Raw genomic sequence first — 26,414 nt, 5'->3', positions numbered from 1 at the left:
TTCTCTTCTGTTTTTTCTTCCAAAAACTTAGCAAAAATGTCCAGTGGCAGTTGTTTCTTTGTTGTGATGGTGTATCTCAACTGTTAGATGAGAAATAGTGACAGCGGGGTTATATTTGAGTGTGAGAGTCTTGCGCTATTCCAAACTTGAAGAGCAAATTCGTTGTTCGAATTAAAAAGTATGATATTGATGGAGTAGGTGGTAGGAAGAGAAAAGAGGTTGGTAGAGTTGGGTATAGGATGCTAGTACCGATGGGGAATGGTATATTTCAGTTTCGTCTGTTATGGCTTGATGGCGATGAACACGTGCGCCTAATGTTTGACGTGCACGGGAGAATTATGGTTGAACAAGTGATGGAGCTTTCTACGGAGGTTCGTGATGTTGGTGGCGATGATACTGGCAGCTCGGACTTTGTGCCGGATGACCCTCCTTTCGCACCACGACCGTTACACTGTGCTAGTCGAGTGCAGGACATGGACGTTGAGAATGAGGAATCCGACGAGGAGTACATTGTCGATAGCCACAGAAGTGGTTCCTCTAACGATGATGATAAAGATGAGTTCATACTAGAGACTCCTGTTGGTGGATCAGTTCGATATCTTTTTCCTACATCACGTCTAATTTCAGAGTTATCATCTGTACCCAGCCACTACCATACATTAGATTTGGATGCGATGCACGAGAAAATTCCATATTCGAGTATGGGGGCCGACGATTACGATACCGACGGTGGTCTAAAGTTTAGGGTTGATCACAGATTCAGGAGCAGAGAGGTAGTGCTGCAAGGCGTGAAGAATTACAGTATTTAGAGAAGTGCGGAGTATCGAGTAGTCGAGTCGAATCGGTTAAAGTACCACGTATGTTGCCGGCAATTCACTAATGGTTGTCCCTGGAGTTTGCTTGTCGCCCTTGGACAGAATCTAGGATATTGGTGAGTGCTATAGTATTTTAGTTCGTTTTCTTCTTTGTCATTGTTATTTTGGTTATATTTTAATTTGATTATATTTAAAATCATTAGGGAGGTACGTAAATTTGGCGGATCACACACATGTATAGCCTCACCATGTTGCAAGATCATCGACAATTGGACAGCAGCCTCATATGTAGAATCATCTTGCCCCTCATACAGTCCAATCCATCAGTTTCCATCCCTGTTCTTCAGAGTACAGTGAGTAGAGCTATCACTTCAAGCAGTCATATAGAAAAGTTTGGATGGAAAAATAAAAGAAAATTGCGCAGATATATGGTGATTGGGCAGGCATCTGAATGTCTGGTCGCACCTCCCTGGCATGCCTACGACGATCAGGGACATCTGGTGGAAGGTGGAGGACCTCCCTTAGCATACTAGGTATGGGCTGGACGTTGTTAGGGAGGGTTAAAAGTCTGGGATCGTCAAGTACATCTTCCCCCGGACAGATGCTTGACCCTGCAGGCCTACTGGTACCAAACCCAGTATTCCAGTGTCGGCCTGTCGTCAGTAGTAGGCTGAATAGAGATCACATGGCCCGCCTCAAACCGGGCCCTGAATGCATCGTACCAAACCCGATGAGATAAAATCGAAACCAAAATCGTATCTCACTTATAGGGAAAAGGTCGAAATCTGCTTGTCGGTCGGATACCACTGTGGAAACCTGTGGTATATCCATGAGACAAGAAGCGGTGTGCAACCAGCTATGTCGGTAGTGGCACAATGTGCTGCATAGCACAAGGAGTAGTACGTCTATGCAAGCACAGTGGATCCCCCACGAAAGACCGCCGCACCTCCCAAAGTCAGCCAACAATGGCAGCCATCTGATATGCACCTGATTGTCAGACTTGTGTGTCATCAGGTAGCCACCGATCAACATCATGATATAACACCTGGTGTATTGTCAAAGGGTGGCTGGATCGATAGTTTGTGGGGACAAGTGCCGGACTCGGTCTTAGAGTCACGTCAACTTTATGCTAAATGACTCTTTCCTCTGGACACCCTGTTGCGCTGGAAGTGGCGGTCTGGCACCTAGGAGTTTCTCCACGTGCTCCCATGTTGGTCGATGGTACCAAGTCTGAAAGTCATGTAGGCACCCACTCACTGGCTTCTCGTCTGTGTGTAACCTGAGGTGGCATGCAATGTCCTGCAGGGTGATGGTGGACTCATCCCATGGCAGGTGAAAAGTGTGGGTCTCCGAATACTACCACTCAACGAATGCAATGATTAGAGAGTTATTAAATACAAAATCAATGAGCTGCACCGTGTCGCCGAACCCAACTTCCCTCAGGTAAGGGACAATGGCGTCCAGGGGGGACAAGTGTGTGACTAACCTGTTTAGGTAGTAGCAGGCGAGGCCTCTGTTTAACAAAAAAAAACTTTTATAAAGATTCCATTTTGTATTGAGTTCTCTAGTATATTAAAATTTTTTCTAAAAAATATAAAATGTAATTCATATAAACATCACAATCTCTTAAGTGAGTATGAAAAGACTAAGCCATTTGAACTCTAACTCATTGGCAAAAAAAAACCCTGCACTTTAACCTATTATAAAAAAATGAAGTGAATTGTTTGATGTTATAAGAAAAAAAAGTTGTGAATTACTCTTTCTTAGTGATTATTTTATTCACATGCACAAACTAATTCATGATATCAATCTTACTAAACACAAATATATTTTATAATGTAAGTCCATCAAGCATAGGAATATAAGATCTCTTTAACTAAAGTAAATTCAGCTAAGACACGAAGACAAAATACAAAGAAAAGAAACAAATAGGAAAATGAAAAACAAAACAAGATTAAATAATCGTATCTTGTCTTCCCCCCCAATTTACACTCACTTTCACACACAGACGCCAAGAAAGAAACCATTTTTTCACATCCTCAGTAGTAAAAACCCTAATCTTCGATCGCTCTCCTCTTCCTCTCTCTAAAACCCTAATATCCGATCCTCCAGATCGCTTCGCCCATCAAATCCCCGCTCCCCAATCGCTAAGCTTTCGTGTTGCGCCACCAATTTTCCTCCTAGGGTTTGTTCTGATTGAAATTCCGTCAAGGCTGGCGGCTACCCGGGTCATGTAAATGGCGGATCCGCCAACAATCCGCCCCTGCAAGCGTTGTGTTACAGTTACAGATACAGTTACGGGCGGTAGCATAGGAAGCAGAAGGAGAAGAGTGGTGTTGATAGGGTCAGAGAGCTGTGAAGATTGCGAAGAGTGAAGCATGCTGAGCGTGGTGCAAGTGCACCTCCCTTCCGATATTCCCATCGTAGGATGTGAGCTCACACCTTATGTGCTCCTCCGCCGCCCTGACAGGACCGTTACCACCGATGATGTTTCCGAGATCAACCCCTTAGATGGCCATTTCTTGCGTTACAAGTGGTTAGTGCACTTCCCTCTATTCGCATCTTCTTTTTACCCTATTGTGAAAGAATTATTTATCTTTCTTGATGATCTTGAATTGTGTTTCTTGTTTCTTAGAAGTGGGTGTATGTAGTGTTTGCTGTTAGGTTGTAGCTCATTTAGCTATTTTGGCGTATTATTAAACTTGAATCTTTTAGTGTCTGCTATTTGAGATCACCATTTGGACTTTTGGCAGGTATCGTGTACAAAGTGATAAAAAAGTTGCTGTTTGTAGCATACATCCATCCGAGCAGGCTACACTGCAGTGCCTAGGTTGTGTTGAGGCTAAAATACCTGTTGCCAAAAGTTACCATTGCACTCCAAAGTGTTTTTCAGATGCATGGCAGCATCATCGTGTCTTACATGACCGTGCTGCAAGCGCAGTTAATGACCTTGGAAATGAAGAGGAGGAGTTATTTGGGTGATTTAATAATTCTGGTTCTGGATCTTCCAATACCACCTTATCTGCCTCTGCTTCAAGTGCTAGCCTGACAAATGGAGCTGCACCTGTGTATCCGGCAGCAGTTACACAACGAAGTGGTGGTGAAATCGTGGTTTGAAGTTGGACATTCTAAGACATACACCCCTACTGCTGATGACATTGGTCATGTACTTAAGTTTGAGTGTGTTGTAGTTGATGCAGAGACAAAACTTACCGTGGGGCATGCTTGCACTCTACTAACATCCCGTGTCATTCCTGCTCCTTCGCCTAGTCCACATCAAATGATACCTGTTGATGGGATGGGGCATTTAGATGCAGAAGGGCGTATAACATCTTCGGGATCTTTTACGGTTCTATCATACAAGATATTGTCTGATTCATATGCCTCAAGTGAATTATACAATTACTGCCCTTCGTGGGCTCTTTCGTGGCCTTATCGCAGGCAAAATTTGTTACGAGAAATAGTTGGTTACCAAGCTGATATTATTTGTCTTCAGGAGGTATGTTCATGTGCTGTTAGATGTGATGAGAATTTTTTTTAAATGTTTTTTAAACTCTTTATTCGTTGAATGGTTCTGAGTAAATAGCTCTTTATATCGACCACAGGTTCAAAGTGATCATTATGAGGAATATTTTGCCCCTGAACTGGATAAACATGGTTATTATGGTCTTTACAAGAAAAAAACAAATGAGGTTGTTGTTGAACTTTACTTCGTTATTTACATAATTTTAAGTTTTTTCTTTTGTTGTTAAGCTGAGATGATGGAGGTCTTGCAGGTATTCCTTGGTAATGCCAATAGAATTGATGGTTGTGCGACATTTTTTCGTAGAGACAGATTTTCACATGTGAAAAAATACGAGGTGAGGAGTTATTTTATGGGTATAGACTTCTCTTAAGTTTCTATACAACTTAAAATGGTGTTCTCTTGCATGCAGGTTGAATTTAATAAGGCTGCACAGTCATTAACAGATGCAATGATTCCAACCTCTCAGAGGAAAACTGCCTTGAATCGGCTGGTTAAGGTTGTTTATTGCATGAAACATGATACTTTTGATATTTTGAATGAAGAATTATCTGTAATAGAGTTGTCACACTATCAGTAATAATTGATGAGTATAAAGTTATCCATAAATCGCGGAGATAAACTCAATATGTCAGGAAATCGTTCAAGTTCAGTGACAGACAAATTATATACAAATAGCATATAGATACAAACCTGCCCCAGATTTTGCTTCTCTATCTCCGAGAGCTCAACCAAATCTTCAGTACTAGCATGTTCCACTTTCGAACGGCAAAGAGGCATCGAGAAACAAACATCTTAGTTGCCATAAGTATAATGGTTATTCACCAAAATAAATAGTAATTGGAGATTCTAGTACAATAAGCTACTAAAACAACCCTTTGGATAAAAAGCAAACTCTGGTAGCACAAAGAGTACCTAAAGTTTTAAGTAGTTTTAGATAAACTGCATAACTCAGGATTAACCTTGGATGCTTCAGTCAAACTATGGACCCGAAAAGGCACTAAGGGCCAGAAAATAAGAGAACTATATTGCTAAGCAAACAAAAATGTGAAGCTGAGAATATACGTAGTTAAAGCAGTATTGCATACTAAATGCATAATTCATGAGGTTTTTTTTTTTTCTAAGATGCCTCATAATAAATTTTAATTTTAGAATATCCCCAGTTATTTTCCAACCCATGATCTATTCAAAAAACAAACAGCCATGTTGAATTGAAATCAGTGTGTCTGAATAACTGTACATAATATGAGTACAAATTACATGCTCTTTCAACAATGATCTTAAACCTCTGGTTGACTGAGACATATATGCATTGCACGAATATTTGGAGCTACCCGAGCCATCACCACCAATAAACATCACCACAAACTGGGAAGTGCAAACTAGAAAGCGAGAAAAAAATAATTGAGAAAGTTTCATGCAATATTCCTATATGAATATAGATATATGTTAAGGTTCTTAAAGAAATAAGTAAAATGCTTAATGAATCAGAAATTCAGAATAGTTCAGAGTGTGGCAAACTTTCAAGTCTATGCATTAGTTAACCATAGGAAGATAGTAAGCTACATCAGTAGAAGGACGCAAGTTTTTATCATGTTAATTGATCATAATGCAGAAACAATTTGGATTACATAATACATTTTCAAAAGAATGGACACTGAAAAGAGAATTCAGAAGAGAAGCAGCAACAAAAATGGTATTGCATAACTACAAACAAATTTCGATTCAAGCACCATCAGACTACAAAGAGATACAGTTATGTATAATTACCATAAAAAAGGCCACATATGTTTTTTCGAAGCATGTAATAGAGATCTCGGAAGGACTCTTCCCAAGCTGATTGCCGTTTACTTAAGAAGTCCAGTTCTATTGACAAGAAAAGAAAGGAGAGAAAATGGGGAAAAAAAGAGAAATAAGGGAAATTGAAAAGGAATAAGACAAAGAAGAGGTATGAAATGGGATAAGTTTAAAGATGCTTGTTCACCTCCATCTGCAGTTGGTGAGCTCAAGGCTGATATGAGAGACGGTGGTAGAACAGATTGAGGATACATCCAAGAATGTAAACCTTTAAAGCCCTGGGAACCTGTCATGTTTTGATTAGTGGAGAAACAATGTTGGAAGAAAGGCATTGTACCGCATACAGCTGATCTATGTATCCTGAAATTAGAAAGCCACAATAGCCAAATCAAAAAGACAAAAAAAGGATATAGATGATGGTTGAACTGAAGCAAGCAGGTAATTATGGACCCAAATATTGAAACCATGAATCCCAGTCTAAGATAATTTCTATTCACTCCATTCCAGTGCATCCTAAGCACTCACCAATTCACTGAAGAAGAGGATACTACCCGAATACTGGTTTTTAGAGTAAGATCCAGAGGAGCCTTTTGGCCAGGTACTTGACATTCTGACATAAAATTTCCAGTGAAGTTTGATGATAGATCACATTTTTCAGAAGAATCAGCAGCTAAACCACTCGATGCCTGAGGTTCAAATGCAGCTAGTCCTTTTAATGCTTTGCCCTGTTGGGGAAAAGAAAAAAGTGAAGCCTTAGCTAAGATATAGCCTACAGGATCTGAAATATGGCCAATTCTATGGTGCCTATGACTTGGTGTCTAAATTTTGTCTAACTTTTTTTTTGTAGTAAATTTTAAATTTTTAAAAATTATTTATTTTTATATCTTTTAAATTAAATATTAATTTTTAACTCTTTTTAGTAAATAGACACCACATTTTAGGCACCATAGCATTCACCCTGAAATATAAGTAAACATCCAACATATGCCATTATATACCATGTCAATAGCTGCTGCAGAGCCAGAAGATCTGTCAGCAGCTGATGAAAGCTCGGCAACATTAAGAAACTTCCCTTGACTGCACTTCTCATTTGTTTGCGAAGCTTGCAATTTACCATCTTTACCAACTTCAGTTGAAGCAACAGACCGTGGGCAGGAGATAAAGAAAAAGCATAAAGTATAAAGCAAACCATGAAATTTCCTAGGCCTGGCAGCATGGACCCTATCCGCGGGTAACTCAACCCGGTCGGTAGGGTTGCCAACCCGATCCGCTGCGGATAGATTGGGCGCGGAGCGGGTTGAGCCTCAACCCTACCCGCGGGTTGAGCCTCAACCCTACCCGCACCCTCCATAATATGTATTATACTTATATATATTTAAAAATGTTACATATGGGAGTTGAACCAAGGACCTTAAGCATGTGCAAAAAATTCTTGGCCATTGAACCAAATTTATAAATTTCAAAACTATACTTATTAGTTTTGTCAGAAATTTACGAAAAAGGAGAGATCAATTCAAAAGCAACCTTCAGTCAAATAAACAGCGTTGTTGTACGTTTAGGGTCCAAATAAAGAAAAAAGCAGCCTTTAGTCCTTCACTTTCTCTCTCTTCGAACCATGGAAGCCTTCGCACACTAAGTCCTAGCCCCTTTGCCGAACAGCTTCGTCTTCGTCTCACTCACCGTCGTCGTCTTCGTCTACACTCTGGGTGTTCGTCGTCTTCGCCTGTCTTCTGCTCGCCGTCGTCCTCATCTGCCCTCTGCTCGCGCCGTCGTCTTAGTCTGGTCGTGGAAGGTCAGCACTGCTTGCTCACTGCTCTCTGTTCTTCTTTTTTTTTTCATGCGCTCTGTTTCTGGCTTTCTGCTCACTGCTCTGTTCTCTCTCTTTTTAACTGCTCACTGCTCTGTTCTTCGTTTTGTTGTGTTTGTGATTTGTGTTTGTGCTACTTGTTATTGAACTGTGTTGTGATTTTGTGTTTGTGTTTGTGCTGATTCATCTGGTGATTCTGCTTGCCGCCTCAGATCGAAGGTCAGTGCTTGCTCACTTGTTCTTCATTTTTTTAATTTTGTTAATGCTTTGTTTAGTATTCTGTTGACTGCAGTGCTGCTGTTTTGTGGGTGGGTTGTGATTATTTTGTGTAGTGATGTGCTGCTTTGTATTTTGTTAATGCATTTCTTTGCCAATTTCCTTGGCATCTTTATCTTCGTATGGGTGATAGCTTACCATGTTGTTATGGCTGATCCAAAGTATGAAGGGAACTAGGATACTTTGTAGTTGTGATTTTCATGTTGTAGACTTAGCTATTTTTCTAATGAAAGTTAAGTTGATATAGAAAGGAACTTTCTTCTTCTTTTTTTTTTATATATGTATGTGTGTAATTTGATTATATAATTTGATTTTATTTGGACTAGTTGTAATTTGTATATCTGACTATTTGTACAAAGTGTATTTAAACATGTTACATATATATATTTGTAGGGAGTTTACTTTGAAATGTCAAGTATCAACATGGATGTAGTAGCACAAGATGTGGCTGCAGAAGAACAACAACAAGAACCCCTGGTGGAAGCAACCGCTAATTTTGTTCCAGATGAGTCCGCTTCGATTGAAAATAGCAACAAATCAAGTGTGAAGAGTGTTTATTGGCAATACTTTAATCAATTTCAAGAAGAAAAAGACTGGAAGGTAAAATACAACCATTGCAAATATGTTCTTGGAGCCAATCCAAGAAATGGAACTACAAGTCTGAAGAATCATGTGCTCCATGGTGCACGAAATTGTGATGTCCAGGCTCGAACAATCCCTGGCAACGTGAGCAACTTGGTACGCGTAATCGTGATTACACTTTAATTATGTAAAAGTCATGGCTCTTTCTTTCCCTGGCAATGGCGCCAAGAACATGGTGCCAATACCATGGTTCACAACTTCGATACAACTAACCAGCAAGTGCACTGGGTCGTCCAAGTAATACCTTACGTGAGTAAGGGTCGAATCCCACGGAGATTGTTGGTATGAAGCAAGCTATGGTCACCTTGCAAATCTCAGTTAGGCAGATATAAATTGATAATGGTGTTTTCGAATAATAATTAATAAAATAGGGATAGAAATACTTATGTAATTCATTGGTGAGAATTTCAGATAAGCGAATGGAGATGCTTTTCGTTCCTCTGAACCTCTGCTTTCCTGCTATCTTCATCCAATCAGTCTTACTCCTTTCCATGGCTGGCTTTATGCAAGGGCATCACCGTTGTCAGTGGCTACATCCCCTCCTCTCAGTGAAAAATATGCTCACATGCTCTGTCACAGCACGGCTAATCATCTGTCGGTTCTCGATCATGCTGGAATAGGATTCACCCTCCTTTTGCGTCTGTCACTAACGCCCAGCACTCGCGAGTTTGAAGCTCGTCACAGTCATTCAATCATTGAATCCTACTCGGAATACCACAGACAAGATTTAGACTTTTCGGATTCTCTTGAATGCCGCCATCATTCTAGCTTACGCCACGAAGATTCTGGTTAGGAGATCTAAGAGATATTCATTCTAGCTTATTTCATGTAGAACGGAAGTGTTTGTCAGGCACGTGTTCATAGGGGAGAATGGTGATGAGCGTCACACATAATCATCACCTTCATCACGTTCTTGGGTGCGAATGGATATCTTAGAAGCGAAATAAGATGAATTGAATAGAAAACAGTAGTACTTTGCATTAATCTTTGAGGAACAGCAGAGCTCTACACCTTAATCTATGGAGTGTAGAAACTCTACCGTTGAAAATACATAAGTGAAAGGTCCAGGCATGGCCGAGATGGCCAGCCCCCTAAAGCGTGATCAATAGTCTCCTAAGATGAATAATGGATTAAAACTGAGACCAAAGATGTCTAATACAATAGTAAGAGGTCCTATTTATAATAAACTAGCTACTAGGATTTACATGAGTAAGTAATTGATGCTTAAATCCACTTCCTGGGCCCACTTGGTGTGTGTTTGGGCTGAGTTTGAGTGTTGCACGTGTAGAGGTCCTTCTTGGAGTTGAACGCCAGCTTTTGTGCCAGTTTGGGCGTTCAACTCTGGTTTTGGCTCCTTTTCTGGCGCTGGACGCCAGATTTGGGTAGAAAGCTGGCGTTGAACACCAGTTTACGTCGTCTATTCTTGGCCAAAGTATGGACTATTATATATTGCTGGAAAGCCCTGGATGTCTACTTTCCAATGCAATTGAAAGCGCGCCATTTTGAGTTCTGTAACTCCATAAAATCCATTTTGAGTGCAGGGAGGTCAGAATCCAACAACATCAGCAGTCCTTCTTCAACCTCTGAATCTGATTTCTGCTCAAGTCCCTCAATTTCAGTCAGAAAATACCTGAAATCACAGAAAAACACACAAACTCATAGTGAAGTCCAGAAATGTGAATTTAACATAAAAACTAATGAAAACATCCCTAAAAGTAACTAGATCCTACTAAAAACATACTAAAAACAATGCCAAAAAGCGTATAAATTATCCGCTCATCACTCCACTATTGTAAAAGGATCAAATTAGCAAACTCTAGGTAATCAACAATTGCTGATTCATTGTCTAAACATGCAAGGAGTGCTGCGGATGTTTTTGTATTTGATCCATCTTATACAAGAAAGTGTATTGCCAAGGCCATATGTATGCATGAGTACCCTTTATCTTTTGTGGAACATGTTGGAATGAAGGAAGTATATGCATCAATGCAACTAATTTTTAAGGTGTTTAGTCAAAACACAATCAAGAAGGACATTTTTGAAATGTATGAGTTGGAGAAGCTTAACATGACTAAGCTAATGGATGGAAATGATAGTCGAGTAGTAGTTACAACCGACATGTGGACTTCCAACTAGATGAAACTCCACTTATGTGATGTTAGAGACTGCATGGTTGTATCGAAATGTGTTTTCTCGATTAAGACAAAAGGATCCTAATTACAAAAGTTTGCCAAGCAATGAGGAGTGGGACCTTGCTAAAGAAATTTAAGGTAAATTAAAGTTGTTTTATGATGTGACACAATTATTTTCTGGTACTCAAGTTTCAACAGCCAACATTTATTTTAACAAAGTATGTGATATAAATGTTGCCTTGAAAAAAATGGTCTGCTTCTCCAGATCTACTGATTAGTAATATGGCAGGTAGTATGAGGGTAAAATTTGATAAGTATTGGGAAGAAATTCATGGCATGATGGGTGTTGCTGTCATTCTAGATCCTAAGTATAAGCTTGCTAGGCTTGAGTATAAATTCTCAATGTTATGTCAAAATCAAGATGAGTGCTCAAGTAATATTGAGAGGATCAAACAGATATGCTATGACTTGCTTTATGAGTACCAACAGAATCTGTCTAATTCAAGTAATGCATTTTAGGATTCTACACAAGAGTTATAGATGAATGCAGAGCAAGATGAGGATGCTGCTTACCAGTTGTATATTAGACAAAAGAAGAGGGAAAATGGTTCATTTGTGAAGACTGAATTTGATCATTACATAGAGGAAGATGTTCATCCTTTGAGTGCCGACTTTGATATTTTATCTTGGTGGAAAGTGAATAGAGCTAGATTTCTAACACTTCAAAGAATTGTGAGATATATTTGCTATCCCTATGTCTACTGTTGCTTCTGAGTCTTCTTTTAGCACAGGTGGTCGAGTAATTGCTCCTCATCGCGGTCGTCTTCATGAAGATACTGTGAAAGCTCTTATGTGTAATCAAAACTGGTTGTGGGAAGCATATCGTCAAAGAGGTTATTTATGATTTAACTTTTCTATTTGTTTATGGTAATGTTAAATTTATATATAGATTGATTAATAAATAAATTTATTATCTTTGATTTTTAGGTGAAAAAACTGATTATCAAACTGCAAATGATGATGATGATGATGATGATGCTGTATCTGAAGTCATAGACTAGTGATGGTATTGTTGCAACAAATGGAATGCTCATGGAGACATGAACTTAAATAATTTTATTTATGTTTATGTTATTTACTTAGACAAAGACTTCTATGTGTAATTTAATATTTGATGGTTATGTTGTGTATGAGATACTTGTGTTATTTGTGGGATAATTTGTGTTGTTTGAATACTTGTGTTATTTGAATGCTCATGGGATAACTTGTGTTATTTGATGGTTATATTGTGTATGAGATACTTGTGTTATTTATGAGATACTTGTGTCATTATAATGTTTCTTTTTGTCAACCCGTGGGTAGAGTCGGATACCCGCGGGTTGAGTGCGGGTAGGGTTAGGGTTAGGTATTTCTCAACCCGCGGGTAGGGCTAGGGTTGGGTTCAAACCCTACCCTACGCTACCCATTGCCACCCCTAAAATTCCCTGTTGTCTCTTGGTATCTGATGCAGAAAAAGCTGCAATATTATTCAGGTTGTTGGTTTGCTCCAAAGATGGACTTTCTTGAACACAGAAACAAGCTTACTTTGTTAAGTGTCAACAACATTAGCAGCCAGGGACAATAATATAATAAATCTTAATTTGGGCAAATCTATTAACCTTTGCATTGTCCTTTCCAGAGACAACCCTAAATCTGGACTTTTTGGCAGGAAATACTCCATCAACTCGTGTCTCCACATATCTTGGGGCCCCTGTCAATCCCAGTCTTTTAGGCCTTTTTCCAATCCTAGCAGTGCTGCAAATATAAATAAGGCAAGTTCTTAACAGGTTATGGAAGAATATAGTGAAAGGAGGAGAATAAGTGGAAGAATATTACTTAGTCAAATTTGCTGAGGGTTGTGAAGATTCATCAGTATGGTCTACAACACTTGCCCTCTTTAACTGCTCCCAATGTCATGCATCTATATAGGGGTGTTCGCGGTGCAGTTTGGTTCGGTTATTGGAGAAAAAGTCATCCGATCTAATTTTATATTTATTTTTTAGTTCGGTTTGGTTTGATTTTTTTATCAACACCAACCAAACCAAACCAAACCAATTGAAATCGGTTTGATTCGGTTCGATTTTTTCGGTTTTTCAAATAATTCAAAAAAATATCCCAATCTAAACTTCTATCCATACCCTAAAATCAAATACCAGAGCAGAACCCAAATCAAGAACAAATAATAAAAAACTAAAATAACATATGATTAGTAATCACAACCAAAGAAGTAATCAGATCCAAAATCCTAAGCAAAACTCAAAACAGAACATACAATCAAAATAAAGAAGTAATCAGATCCAAAATCCTAAGCAAAACTCAGAACAGAACATACAATCAAAATAAAGAAGTAATCAGATCCAAAACCCTAAATAAAACTCACAACCAAGAACAAATAATCAGTAATCAAAGCTAAAAATCAAAATAACAAATCAGAACGGATACAAGTATCAAATCAGAATCCAAAAACGAAACAACAACAAATAGTCAGATCCAACAAATTTAGAACTGCGATTCAGAGATGCGAAGAGCCAGCAAACTATTATTGAAAACGACGGTGTGGAGGACGACGCTGGGAGGACAATGGGAGGAAGACGATGGGAGCATATGGCGGCTTCTGTGCATGGAGGAGACGGCAGCTTCTGTGCGTGGAGGAAGGGCGGCTTCTGTGCGTGGAGGAAGGGCGGCTTCTGTGCGTGGAGAGGGAATCGCGATGAGGAAGAGAAGGAGAGAAAGGGCCACGCCGAGAAGAGGGAAGAACGAAGAGGAAGGCCACCGCGAGGGTGCTGTCCGGCGACGTCAGGGGATTAGAGGACGACGGCGTGTGAGGGTGGGATGTGGAAGTGGAAAAAAAGAGTGGAGAATGGGGAAGAGGAGAGATTTAGGGTTCATGAGTGGCGCTATATCTTGCTGAAAGGGGGTGGGGTTTGGTTTTTATATAGGGTTTTTTAGTAAACCGGTTCGGTTCGATTTGGTTAGGGTTTTTTCAAATTAAAAACAAAAATCGAACCGAACCGCAAAAAATTGCAAAATATCATTTTTTCGATTTTTTTCGATTTTCGGTTATTCGGTTATCGATTTTTTGGCTTGGTTGGTCGATTTTGTTCGGATTGGATCGGTTTTGAACACCCCTACATCTATATACGTGAGAATTTTTTTCCTCCACAGACATTTCAGTACTAGTTGTCGGTGTGAAAAGTAATTATTCTACGAAACTTTAAACTATTCTACAGCTATACACGGTTGCGCAGTGTTAGAATAGTAGAATAAACTAGAGCAATATGAAAATAACAAATATTTTATACTCATAGACTATTTCAGTCACAAGCTTGCATAACGAACATCTTAGTTTGAAGATAACTCTAACTAACTGCTATAACAATCAAACCCGAGCAGTTGTCATAGCTGCTAAGTGATAACTCTTAGCAGTGAGTTCAACTAGACAATAACCAACTATTTCTAACTGGAAACATTAGGATACAATCTGGTTTCAATTGTAGGTTACTATAATCACACTAATTGAACTCTTGAATAGAGATGCAGAATCCAGGTGCACAGAAAGTAAGCTGAGGAGGAGGTTATTGGGAAAGAACTTACCCTAAGTTTAGACGGTGTCTTTCTTTTAGCCATGGATCTGGATTTTAAAGGCACAGAGCCAATTCCAAGTGAGCTAGGAGGCACGGAACTCGCCGTAGCCACTTTTGCCATCCCTTATTTCAGAGAAGCTCCACCGCCGGCGCCACTGCAACTACTTCACCGACCAAAACACATCGAAGAGACCGTAGATTTAGTAAGAATGCAAGAATTTCAATTAGATTTGAGGAAATTAGAACTCGAACAATCAAATTTTCTGATGTAATTTGGGTGTATGAACTAGGATTAGTTCCCCTTGCCAAGTTGGGTTAGCACTTGGTGAGAATTGAATCTGTGTAGATTCCCCTTCCAAGTTGGGATAGCACTTTGGGGTTGCTAAGTTTTGGTGAAGAAAGCTTAAGGGTAGATACTAGTTGAATTAGGGAGTAATTCAATAAGTATTGGTGTATGTAATCTGAGGATTATAGTGAAAATTCCACCATGGTTTGTGGTGGAGACTGGATGTAGGATTCATGGTACTGAAAATCCAAACCAGGATACATGCTGGCCCCTTTCTCTTCTTCTCTGCTCTTTTAATGTTCTGCGTATGAAATAATTTCAAATAATCTCCTGCAACTTAAGCTTCCACTGCAACAGAGTTTGAAACTCTAAATTTTAAGCTAACTTGATTCAACCCCCCTTCTCAAGTTCATCTAGAACCATCATATATAAATATAAATCCTAGCAACACACAAATATTCAAAATTTTAATAGCAAGAATATTGTTAGATTAGGAATGATTTTATTTAAAAATTTAAAATATATAACAACCTAAATAAACAATAAGTTATAATGTATAAATAAAATTTTAAAATTTTCTAGTGAAGACATCTAAATAAATTCTTCCCAAACTTAATGTATGAACGTCATGTCAGTATAAGAACTTTCCATTTGTAGCTAGGATTTTTTAAACTTGATTAACTATAATTTGAATTAAATTTGCAGAGAATATATATATATATATTATAACAAATATTCAAAGTTTCAAATATAGCAGTTAAATTTAAATTAAATTTGTAAATAAAATAAATATATAAATATATTTAGAATATAAATTCTAACTAACACAAATATTCAAAGTTTCAAACGCAAGAATATTGTTAGATTAGGAATATTATTAGATTAAGAATGATTTTATTTAAAAAGTATTTAAAATTTTAAAATATATAACAACCTAAGCATTTAAGTTATAATTTATAAATAAAATTTTAAAATTTTTAATGACGATACTTAAGTAAAATTTTTTCAAATTCAATGTATATCAGCATAAAAGCTTCTCATTTGTATTACTATTTATATTTATATTATATAAAAGCTTTTCATTTGTATTACTATTTATATTTATATTCATATTTATATTTCTATTTGTAATTGTATTTATATTTATATTACTATAAAGATAAAGATAAAGATAAAAATAAAAATAAAAATTTAATTTAATTTTGAATTATACACACTAACAACCGACTAACTTAACATTATAGATTTTTCAAAAATTAAAGAAATTAATTGTAACTTTGATTTAAATTTGAATTATAAACCCTAACAAACAACTAACTTAACACTATAAAAACCATGGGATATTTATTATCTTTCTATTTAGTTTTTTAAATAAAAGAGTAATGTTATTATAATAAAATTAAAACATAACTACAATTTAAAAATTAAAAATAACAACTTAAGTAAATAATTTATAATTTATAAATAATTTTTTAAATTAGTTCAATAATATTAAAATCTAAATATCTAATAACCTAAAAAATTATATTTAAAAATAACAAAAATAAAATATAATTACAATTTAAAAATTAAAAAGTAACAACCTAAGCAAATAATTTATAATTTATAAATAATCTTTTTAAATTAATTCAATAATTTTATAAACTAAATATCTAATAATCTAAAAAAGTATATTTGAAAATTTAAAAAGTAACAACTTAAGTATATAATTTAATTTATAATTTATAAATAAAATTTTAAAATTTCTAATAACAATACATAAGTAAATAATTTCCAAATTCAATATACGAGTGCCATATCAACATAAGAACTTTCTATTTATATTACTATAAAAATAAAAATTTAATTTAAATTTAAATTATAAACTCTAACAACTAACTAAATTAACACTATAGATTTTTCAAAAATCAAAGAGATTAATTGTAACTTTAATTTAAATTTAAATTATAAACCCTAACAAGTAACAACTAACTAACTTAACACTATAAAAATCATGGATATTTATTATCTTTCTATTTAGTTTTTAAATAAAATTATTATTGTTGTTAAACTACATACGAAAACTTATTATTACCCTTTTTTAAAATAAAAAAAGTAATGTTATTATAAAATTAAAATATATCTTAATTTAAAAATTAAAAAATAATAATCTAAGCAAATAATTTATAATTTATAAATAATTTTTTTAAATTAGTTTAACAATATTAAAATTGAAATATCTAACAACCTAAAAAAGTGCATTTAAAAATAATAAAAATAAAACGTAACTACAATTTAAAAATAAAAAATTAATAACTTAAGTAAATAATTTATAATTTATAAATAACTTTTTTAAATTAATTCAATAATTTTAAAAATTAAATATCTAACAATTTAAGAAAGTTTATTTAAAAAATTAAAAAGCAACTACCTAAGCAAATAATTTATTTTATAATTTATAAATAAAATTTTAAAAATTTCTAATGATGACACCTAAATGAATAATCCCCAAATTTAATATTTGAGTACCATATCAGCATAAGAACTTCCAATTTATATTTATATTACTATTATTATTACTATAAAGATAAAGATAAAAATAAAAATATGTTATTATTTTAATTTAAAATATTTTTTTGATATAAATGTAATATAATATTTATTAAATTATATCACTACTTTTATTTCAAATTAACCTGGTTTATCTAATTTGTTTTTAAGTAAATTTAGAATTGAGTTAAATTTGTTGAGATAGACTCGGTATACACTAGCCTTTGTAGAGGGAATTGAAAGTTTAGTTATCATGTACAATTTGTTAATTTTATTATTTATGATTATTAGTGTCAACAATTAGTCACTGACTCTATTATTGTATTATTTTATATATATATATATATATATATATATAAAATTGTTCCTTATTGTCACGTTTTATGTGTTCATAGATAAGCTTGAGTTTTTCATTCTCCTTTTATATCTAAAATATGATATTGACTATCATTTATAGAAATTAAAGAAGAGACAATACATCAAAGATCAAATATCCTATAAATTAAATTCTCAGTTTGGTTTCGGCTTTTATTCTTCTACTTCATTTAATATTTTGTTTTACAATTTTATAAAAACAAAAGAAAAAATAAAAAGTAGAATTTTATTATTTTTATTATTCTTTTTACAAAATTTTGAAAATAAAAAATATTAAAAGTAAATAATAAAAACGCAAATTAAATACGCAATAATAATGATAAGATACATTCCATTATTCATTCAAAAATTAAAATCAAAAGCTAAAAACTCTAACAGAATTCTCTCTCCTTACTTTTAAATTTTAATGTTATTGACCTTCAATAGTAGTAGTGGAAATGAGCTAAAGAATAATTCGTTCCAGATTCAAAGCCTTTATTCTAAGGATATTTCACAACACAAAGAGACTTTAATTTTGGATCAATAGGGTTCTCAATTATTCAATAAGCAATACGATCATACGATAATATATTGGATTAGAGCTGATACCAATAATAGATTCTCAAAATATTAAAAATTTTGTAAAAATCAGCAAAGTTCACCTTTAAAAGCATCAATTTCGCTTGTTTCAATCACCGGTGGCTGCCTTCTCTCAACAATCATTGCTTGCTAAGTGAGAGTGATGATTAAAATGATTAAATTTTTCTTTCAATGCTTCTTTACACGCTGGGTGAGATAAGTCATGTTTTATTTTTTCATGGATTAACACAAAACAATATCGTGAATTTCTTATTTTTCTTTCTCTGAATTATATTGTGCTTAATGCCAGGAAATACCAAATACGAAGGTCTTGTTTTGCCAGCCTTCCAGTCGATATAATTACTGATATTTTTGTTAGACTTCCCATAAAGTCTGTTCTGATTTGCAGATGTGTTTGCAAGCATTGGAATACATTTATTTCTGATCCAAACTTTGCCAAATTACTCTTTACTTATACACTTCTTGCTCCCATGATCCGACCCTTCCTTTCAAGAATCTTTCACCTGGTTGAATATGACCGAATTGAATGGCATGAAAAGAGAAATAATCCATTTGTGTTTGAGGTTCTGAATCCCAATAGTAGCAACAGCATAAAACTTGATCCTAAATTTGAGATTCCTCTCCCTCATCCTAAATCAATCCTGAGTAATGTGCTTTCTTGTAATGGTCTTTTTTACTTGAGTGATTCAGTGTATATAAACATTTCACTTGTTTGCAACCCAATAAGCGGTGAGTTCATAAAACTTCCAAAAAACCCTCCAATCCTGAAACTCTGCAAGCAAATAAGTTGGGGTTTTGGTTTCCACCCAAAAACAAACCAATACAAAGTAATGAGAATATGTATCTTTAAACATGATCATAGTATAGGTGTTGAAATGCACACACTTGGAGCATCGACATGGATAAATATTGAGGTAGATTATCCCAAGAATTTGATAAATTTGTATAATTATTGTACTTATTTAAATGGGGCATTTCACTGGACTGGTAAGGATGTTGATGGAAATGTCTCAATATGGGCTTTTAATTTTGACACGGAGAGGTTCCAATCCTTCTCTATGGCGCCCATAGATCAAGGTACAAGACTCACCTTATTCGAATTCAGGGGTTCGCTTTGCTTGATATATTTTAATGAGCTGCTTGTCACATTGTGGAGGATGGAAAGATATGGAGTTCGAGAATCATGGACTCCCATTTTTCAGTATTCTGCAAGTTCCAACGAAAATACTAATTCTTTCATAACTACATCTCAATTACATGGTTGCATTGCCTACCATGATCCTGAAAATCAAGAATTTAGGATTTTGTTGACTCCTTGGTATGATGGCAATTTTCAAATAGTTCACCATGTTCCTTCTCTCATTCCATTGAAGGATATTATCATGGGAGATAATGTTTGGGTACAGAGTATTTACTCAAATTGAAGTTTTACTATTTGTTAGTTTTAGAAAAAAAAATATTTATTTCGATATTTTTTTATTAATAGAAAATTTTTGCTTAATTGTTTTAGATTCACGTATGATACTCACATCTTATTTGGTTGCTTAATTATTGTCTCAAACTATATAGTAATGTTTGAAATGTAATTTAAATTAATTCAATTCATTTTGTATTCCTTGTTTTAATTTTATTGGTTTAATCATCTTTGACAAAATAAAATTTTAAATTTTAAATATTAAAAAATAAATTAAAGAACTAATATATATATATTTTTCTATTAAATAATTAATTATTAGAATAGTCAAATTTATTTACAGCAATATAAAAAAAATTGTTTTATGAAATGCAAAATATGTTTTTTTTTATATAAAATGATTAATTAGGAACTAATTTTTAGTATATTTATAACATGATTGAAGAATTATATATTGACTACGACATCGTTTGTAACGTACACATTAAAATTCAAACATAGAATTAATAAAGAATGAGTTACAACAAATTAAGAATAAGAGGATCATTACTAAACCAAGAACTAGGGGTGTGCATGGGTCGGGTGAAATCAGGTTTGATGTGACCCAGACCCGATCCGAAATATATACCTCGCCTATTTGTTAGATTCGAATCCGACCCTAGATCCGATGAAATATATACACTTTCGGGCCACGATTATACTGGGTGAAAACCAGGCCGTTAACATTATATTACCTTGATACCTTCTTGTAAGTTAGCATGTAAAAATATCCAAATTTTCAAGACTCCAATCATTATTTGACATGGTAAAATCCACTTAGAAAAATATAATAAGAACCAACTCTTCTCTAAAATTAAAGCGTATCCATAATCAATACTAATATTGCCTAATAACACCAAATATTTAAATCAATACAAATAACACAAGATTATGCATTAGTCTAAAGTCTTATGCATTTTAAACATAAAATATTAACTTATAGTCTTATATATAATGACTAATAACACAAAATATTAAGGTTTACAACACTTAAATTTCACATAATAATAGCCATCATCCATCACTAATAACACAAAACATTAATTATGTATGATAACCGGGTCACCGGGCCGATTTCGGGTGACCCGAGCTATGGCCCGGATCCGACCCAAAATAATGACCGGGTCTATTTTTTAGACCCATACCCGGCCCTAAACCCAATAAAATCACACCAAATTAATTCTTAAAGTGTTCGGGACCGGGTCGGGTCTTCGGAACCGGGCCGGGCCATGCACACCCTACCAAGAACTAGGCATCAATCTACTGTCCTTCCATGTGTAAGTACATATTAACAAAGGTGTATGTTGATAATTGAGTAACAGTATAATGGTACTGGTGCTGGTGGCCTGGTGCTAATAAGAGATGGCTTATAGTCTACTTTTTTTTTTGTAATAATCTTGACGTAGAAAGAAAAAAAGGTTGTTTAATTTGTTGGCACACACAGATTGATTTACTGGTGTTTAACGAAAATATCAAAAATATTTTGTGATCTCTAGGTGAGTATGGAGTAATTATACCATTTGATCTATAATTTGTTGGCGATTAATTCAATGTTGACACAGATCAGGTTATACATGCTTTTAGTATTTTTCAATTTATTTTGATGATTGTTGCTAATTAGTGCATCTTCTAAATGTGAGTTAGCGTGCTTACTTGTTCCAGTAGTGTGTTCTGTAGAAAAAAATTGTTTTTTACGGTTTGAGTTATGAATTATTAGTGTGTTGCTCAGTTTCCTGCCTGGTGGAAATACAGTGATTAGAGAGAATATAAAAAAGTTGGCGTGTGGTTGGTCAAACTTGATCCAATGAATTGTTGTATTTCATTCATTGTTTCAGTTTGTGGGACTCGTTATATTGTAATAACTTTTTTTTTTTTGTTAAATGTTGCTATTATACATTTATAAAAGCTTATTAATAGTCTGTGTTTTTGTGTTCCCCAGGTGAGAAATAGAATAATCAGGAAGAAAATTCATGTGCATGTAGAGCACGTTATGCCTTCGAGGTGCACTGAGTTCTGCCTCAGGAAGATCAACAATGACAAATTTAAGGCTGAGGCAAAGGCTAATGGACAAAAGATCATTACCAAGAGACAGCCTGAGGGGCCTAAACCTGGATTCATGGTTGAAGGTGCCACATTAGAGACTGTGACTCCCATTCCATATGATGTTGTCAATGATCTTAAAGGAGGGTATTAGGTTGTTGTTTCTTATTTTTTTGGAATTTCCTTATTTGGTTTGGATAGAGTTCTCTTTCCTTTTTGCATTGGAAAGCCATATATTTTTATGAACAATCAAACTCTGAGTTTTGTCTTGTTTATTTAACTCTAAATGCAAGGTTATGTGTTTTTATTCTCTTTAATATGTGCTTTGTTTTCAATTATTTCATATGCTGAGCGCCAAGTGGAGTACCTGTTCTTGATAGTCAAAAGTAATATAACTTCAATTACTATTATGAAATTTAAGAGATAAAATTATAAATAGAGCCTCACAATTGTTGATAACAAAACCTATAAGTTTCTTATGCCAAATTCGTCAATCGTCAAGCATGGCAATCTTCTATATGAACCTGAAGTGGACCTCCGAGCTTGGTTTTAAGCTGTTGTTACAACATGATACTGCTGTTTTAAATTACTAGCAAAATCAACACAGTTGCTAATTTCTAGTTTTCGTAATTGTAATGCTTTAATTTTTTAAACGCGACATAAAAGCAAAATGTAATAATTTTGGAATGGATGCATATGCATCAGGACTATCTTTTCTGGTCATTCCAAGTGCCTAGAGTATCCGATATCTTTCTATAAACATGTAGTTAGGTATTCAATTCATTTCACCAGAAATTCAGAAATCATCCAATTTACCAACAAACATAATTTTTCAACCATAGCAAAAAATCATTCATATTACAGACATTTATCCATTTGCATTAATTTACTAAACTCATCAAATATTCAATCTTAAAATATTTTTAATTTTTAAAACAATCCCCTATCTAGAGAAATCAAATCGGCAGCGACTTTAACGCAATAAATCTCTTTCTCTCTCGGCCCGCAACAGCGGCGGCTGCATCCACAGCTCTGTTTACTTCCGCAACAACAGAAACAATTTTTATTTCAACATGCAATTTCGATAACTCAATCCTAAAACATCAATGCCACGAAATTCTTAATAACATAACAGAATACTAACGACAAGGGTTTTTAAGCAGAAAAACTTACTGCAACAAAGAAACGGAATAGCAACGACCTCTAAACCGATCTGACCGGCAGCTACCTCCAGTGACGGCGGCTACCAAAAGCTCTGTTGGTGGATTTCCGATGACCAGAGGCGCAAGGACACAGCTGTAATGGAAGTCAATGACAACAATATTTCCAGAAGTTAAAGAAAATGGAAATTAGAGGGAAGAACGCCCTTACCGGTAGTGGATCCCGGCGACGCAACCCACAACGACGGCGACGGATGGGTAGTGACGGAGCTCTCACAAAGCTCCCTGTTCTCTCTCCTATTCGCGACCAAGCTCGATGACGGTGGAAGCTCGCACAGCAACGGCGACGGTTCGGTTGAGGGCGACGAGGCTTACCGCTCCACACGACGGTTCAGCAACAGCGGCAGTGGCTCCTCGTCCTCTCTTCCCTTCGCTTTTCCTCTCCCTCAGCTCAGATCAGCAGCGGATTCGACCCCACCAGCGATGGCAAAGGCTCGCGCCGAGGACGACGGCGGCGAGGCTCGAGGCGACGGTGGTGGCTTCGCACAGCAGGGCGGCGTGATGGTGGTACGACGACAACGACAGAACACAGCTCCTCTCCCTTCTCGCGTTCTGTTCAACGACGCTCTCACTCCCTCTTCCCTTCGACGGCGACGGCGAAAAGCACGGCGCTAGGACGCGACGACCTCCCCTCTTCATCTCCTCTGCCGCGTGACTTCTTCATCTTTTTCGACGTCTCCTCCTCCCTGATAGCGACACGACGGCGCAGCGGCAGTGATGCCCGCCGGCGCCGTTTTCCCTCTTCTCTTCTCCTTCTTCTCCTTCTTCTCCATTTATCTTTCCCTTTCTCTTTCTATGTTTCTTTCTTTCTTTCTTTTTGAACGAGAGATGGCACCTTGGAGAGGGTTTAGGGTTAGTGTGCATGTGTTTTTTGAGATGTTAGGGTTAACGTTAAATTTGAGAATATTTAAATTAATTAGGATTTGATAATTTTAATTAAATTAGGGTATAAAGTATTAATTTAAAATTTAATTTAATTTTTAAAATTATTTTTAAAATGTTATTATTTATCAATAATTTATTAATTAATTTTTAATCAATTATTTTAATTATTTAAATTAAATTATATAAAATTTTTATTATTTTATAACTACTAAATTTTATAATTTAAATATAAAAAATTATTTAATAATTATAAAATTAAATAAAATTTTTAATTTAATTATCGAAACTTGATTGAATTATTTTTAATAAAATAATTTTTAAAAATAAAGTCTTTTAATGAATAATTAATTTGAATTAGCTCTTAATAAGATTTTTTAAAAGTTTTGGGTCATACATTCTCTCCACTTTATAAAGATTTTCGTCCTAAAAATTTATTTAGATATAAAAAGTTTCATAGTTTTAACTTATGGTAAAACAGAAAAAAGAGGACATAACGAGGTACAAAAATCTCAAAATAAGCTCAATGGATTTGTGTTAAGATAATATGGGTGGTGTTACTCACTCTTATTCGTTTAACAAATAAAAAATTTTACTGCTTCCAAACTTGCTTATCACTCTATTCTAAAATCATTCGAATATCCAACATTATTTCCAACCTTTTATCTTACATGAAAAAGCTCCTCAACTTCTATCCCTTTCGAATTCTCATATTTATCTACGTTCAACTGTTAACTTTGACTTCCAACAAAGTCAATCAAGATTTTAAACTCACTCATCATCAAGTAGCAGTCTAATCAATCGATCTTATTATTTATCGCGAGTCGTCATCCTACAAGCATTGAGCTACTGAAAAATCGAGCATCCTCTTAATGACATTTCTTTGCCGAACTCGTGTCCTAATTTACGGCTTCTCAAACTTATAAGGTTCACCTCCTTATTCACCAGACATTCCCTGAAGAGCTAACGCATCAGCTTCTATCTCTAGGGACCACGCGTGACATTGGGATAAGCGCGAGTATGTTCAAAGCGATACAAATTTTGAGAAGGAAAAAAATAAACAACAAAGATAAGATTCACATAAATTTGGAAGGAGACGTAAGGTCGCAGCTAGGCAACAATGTACAGGCACAAAGAAATGCTCTAGAAAGAATCATTTCGCATCTTAATGAGAAATATTGAATCTAAAAACTCTAAAAGAGACAAGAAAAGGATAGTGATAAATTAGATTAAAATAAACTGAAATCAAATCAGAGGAGCACAAAGTTTACAAGAATATGAAGGAATGGTTCGAGTCACCAACTAATAAGGATGGTCAAAAGTCATAAAGTGTGCCAGAAAAAAAAATTAAAATGCAAATAGAAAAGAATTTTGATTTCAAAGAACTTCAATAAAAATCATAGAGGAGAACCAAGAAATTGTTACAAAATTCAAAAGAATTAGTAAAAACGTAAATATTGCGTTATATTAAAACAAATTCAAGTCAAACTAGATTATGTAAGATTTATAAAATGAAAAATTAGTTAGGCTAAGGATAAAATATTTTATCAAAAACCTTAAAAGATACTTTAAGTACATAATAAAAAGAATTTGAATAAAAACAACAGCAAGGTTGGTAGGGAATCAAGTTGTAATTCTAAGAAAGAATTTTGAATTTAAGAACTTCGATAAGAATAACAAGAGGAAGAACGGTGCAATCATTTGAACAAATTCTGAACTGAATTGAAAAGAATACTAAAAGTCAATGGTAGCATTCACAAAGAACAGATAAACTAAAAAAAAAATGAATTCATTTTTTCGAAAGAAATACTAAAAGTTTAAATAAAGTATTGCATCAGAATAACTCAAATTAAAATTAAATATGTAAAGTTTATAAAATAAAATTTAATTTTTTTTTTGTGACAAAATAGAACTTAATTGAACTATGAACAAAAATATTTAGATCCTTTAAAAAATTTTAATATTTTTCTAGAGTATACATAATTTTATCAAAATAATCTTATTTTTCATGAGTATATATAATGGTATAAGATAAATTTCATTTTTATTATGAATATCTTTCCTAGCATTTTGAATATTTGTAAACAAAGATAATAATTTATCCATAAACAAAAACCAATTGCAACAAATCCATACACATTCCTCAACAACTTTTCCTATTATTTTACACCCACCTTCACGCATGTTCCCTATTATTTAGCTTCAGTAACCCGCCCTCAATTTTCTTTATCCAAATTACTACCCATTGCACCACTTCTTGGCATAACCGGTACTTCCTTGAAAATCCAAGCAAGCATAACAACCCTATTTAACATGTTTTCTGGTGAGCCTCAGGTTAGTCTATATATTTTTTCACTTGCTATGGTATTTAATTTTAGTTTAGGTTAGTTTATACTTTTTAGTTTTTACTCGTTATGATATTTAATTTAATTTAA

General features: G+C 34.8%; 2 pseudogenes across 1 annotated transcript; both read left to right on the top strand.

Annotated features, from left to right (window-relative positions):
* The first annotated feature begins 2,760 nt into the window (after positions 1-2,760).
* LOC107648723 (carbon catabolite repressor protein 4 homolog 1-like) lies at positions 2,761-5,054 on the top strand (annotated as a pseudogene). The gene is made up of 5 exons (XR_015885638.1): positions 2,761-3,351; positions 3,569-4,314; positions 4,421-4,507; positions 4,592-4,675; positions 4,751-5,054. The product of XR_015885638.1 is annotated as a carbon catabolite repressor protein 4 homolog 1-like (transcript).
* A 3,233-nt stretch (positions 5,055-8,287) lies between these two features.
* Positions 8,288-8,395, top strand: LOC148554498 (dolichyl-diphosphooligosaccharide--protein glycosyltransferase subunit 4A pseudogene; annotated as a pseudogene).
* Positions 8,396-26,414: the final 18,019 nt, after the last annotated feature.

Source organism: Arachis ipaensis, chromosome B6 (genome assembly GCF_059453495.1).
Source record: "Arachis ipaensis isolate K30076 ecotype BB chromosome B6, ASM5945349v1, whole genome shotgun sequence".
NCBI lineage: Eukaryota > Viridiplantae > Streptophyta > Magnoliopsida > Fabales > Fabaceae > Arachis > Arachis ipaensis.
Note: the sequence above shows the minus strand (reverse complement) of the source record. Positions and strands in the feature narration are given on the sequence as shown.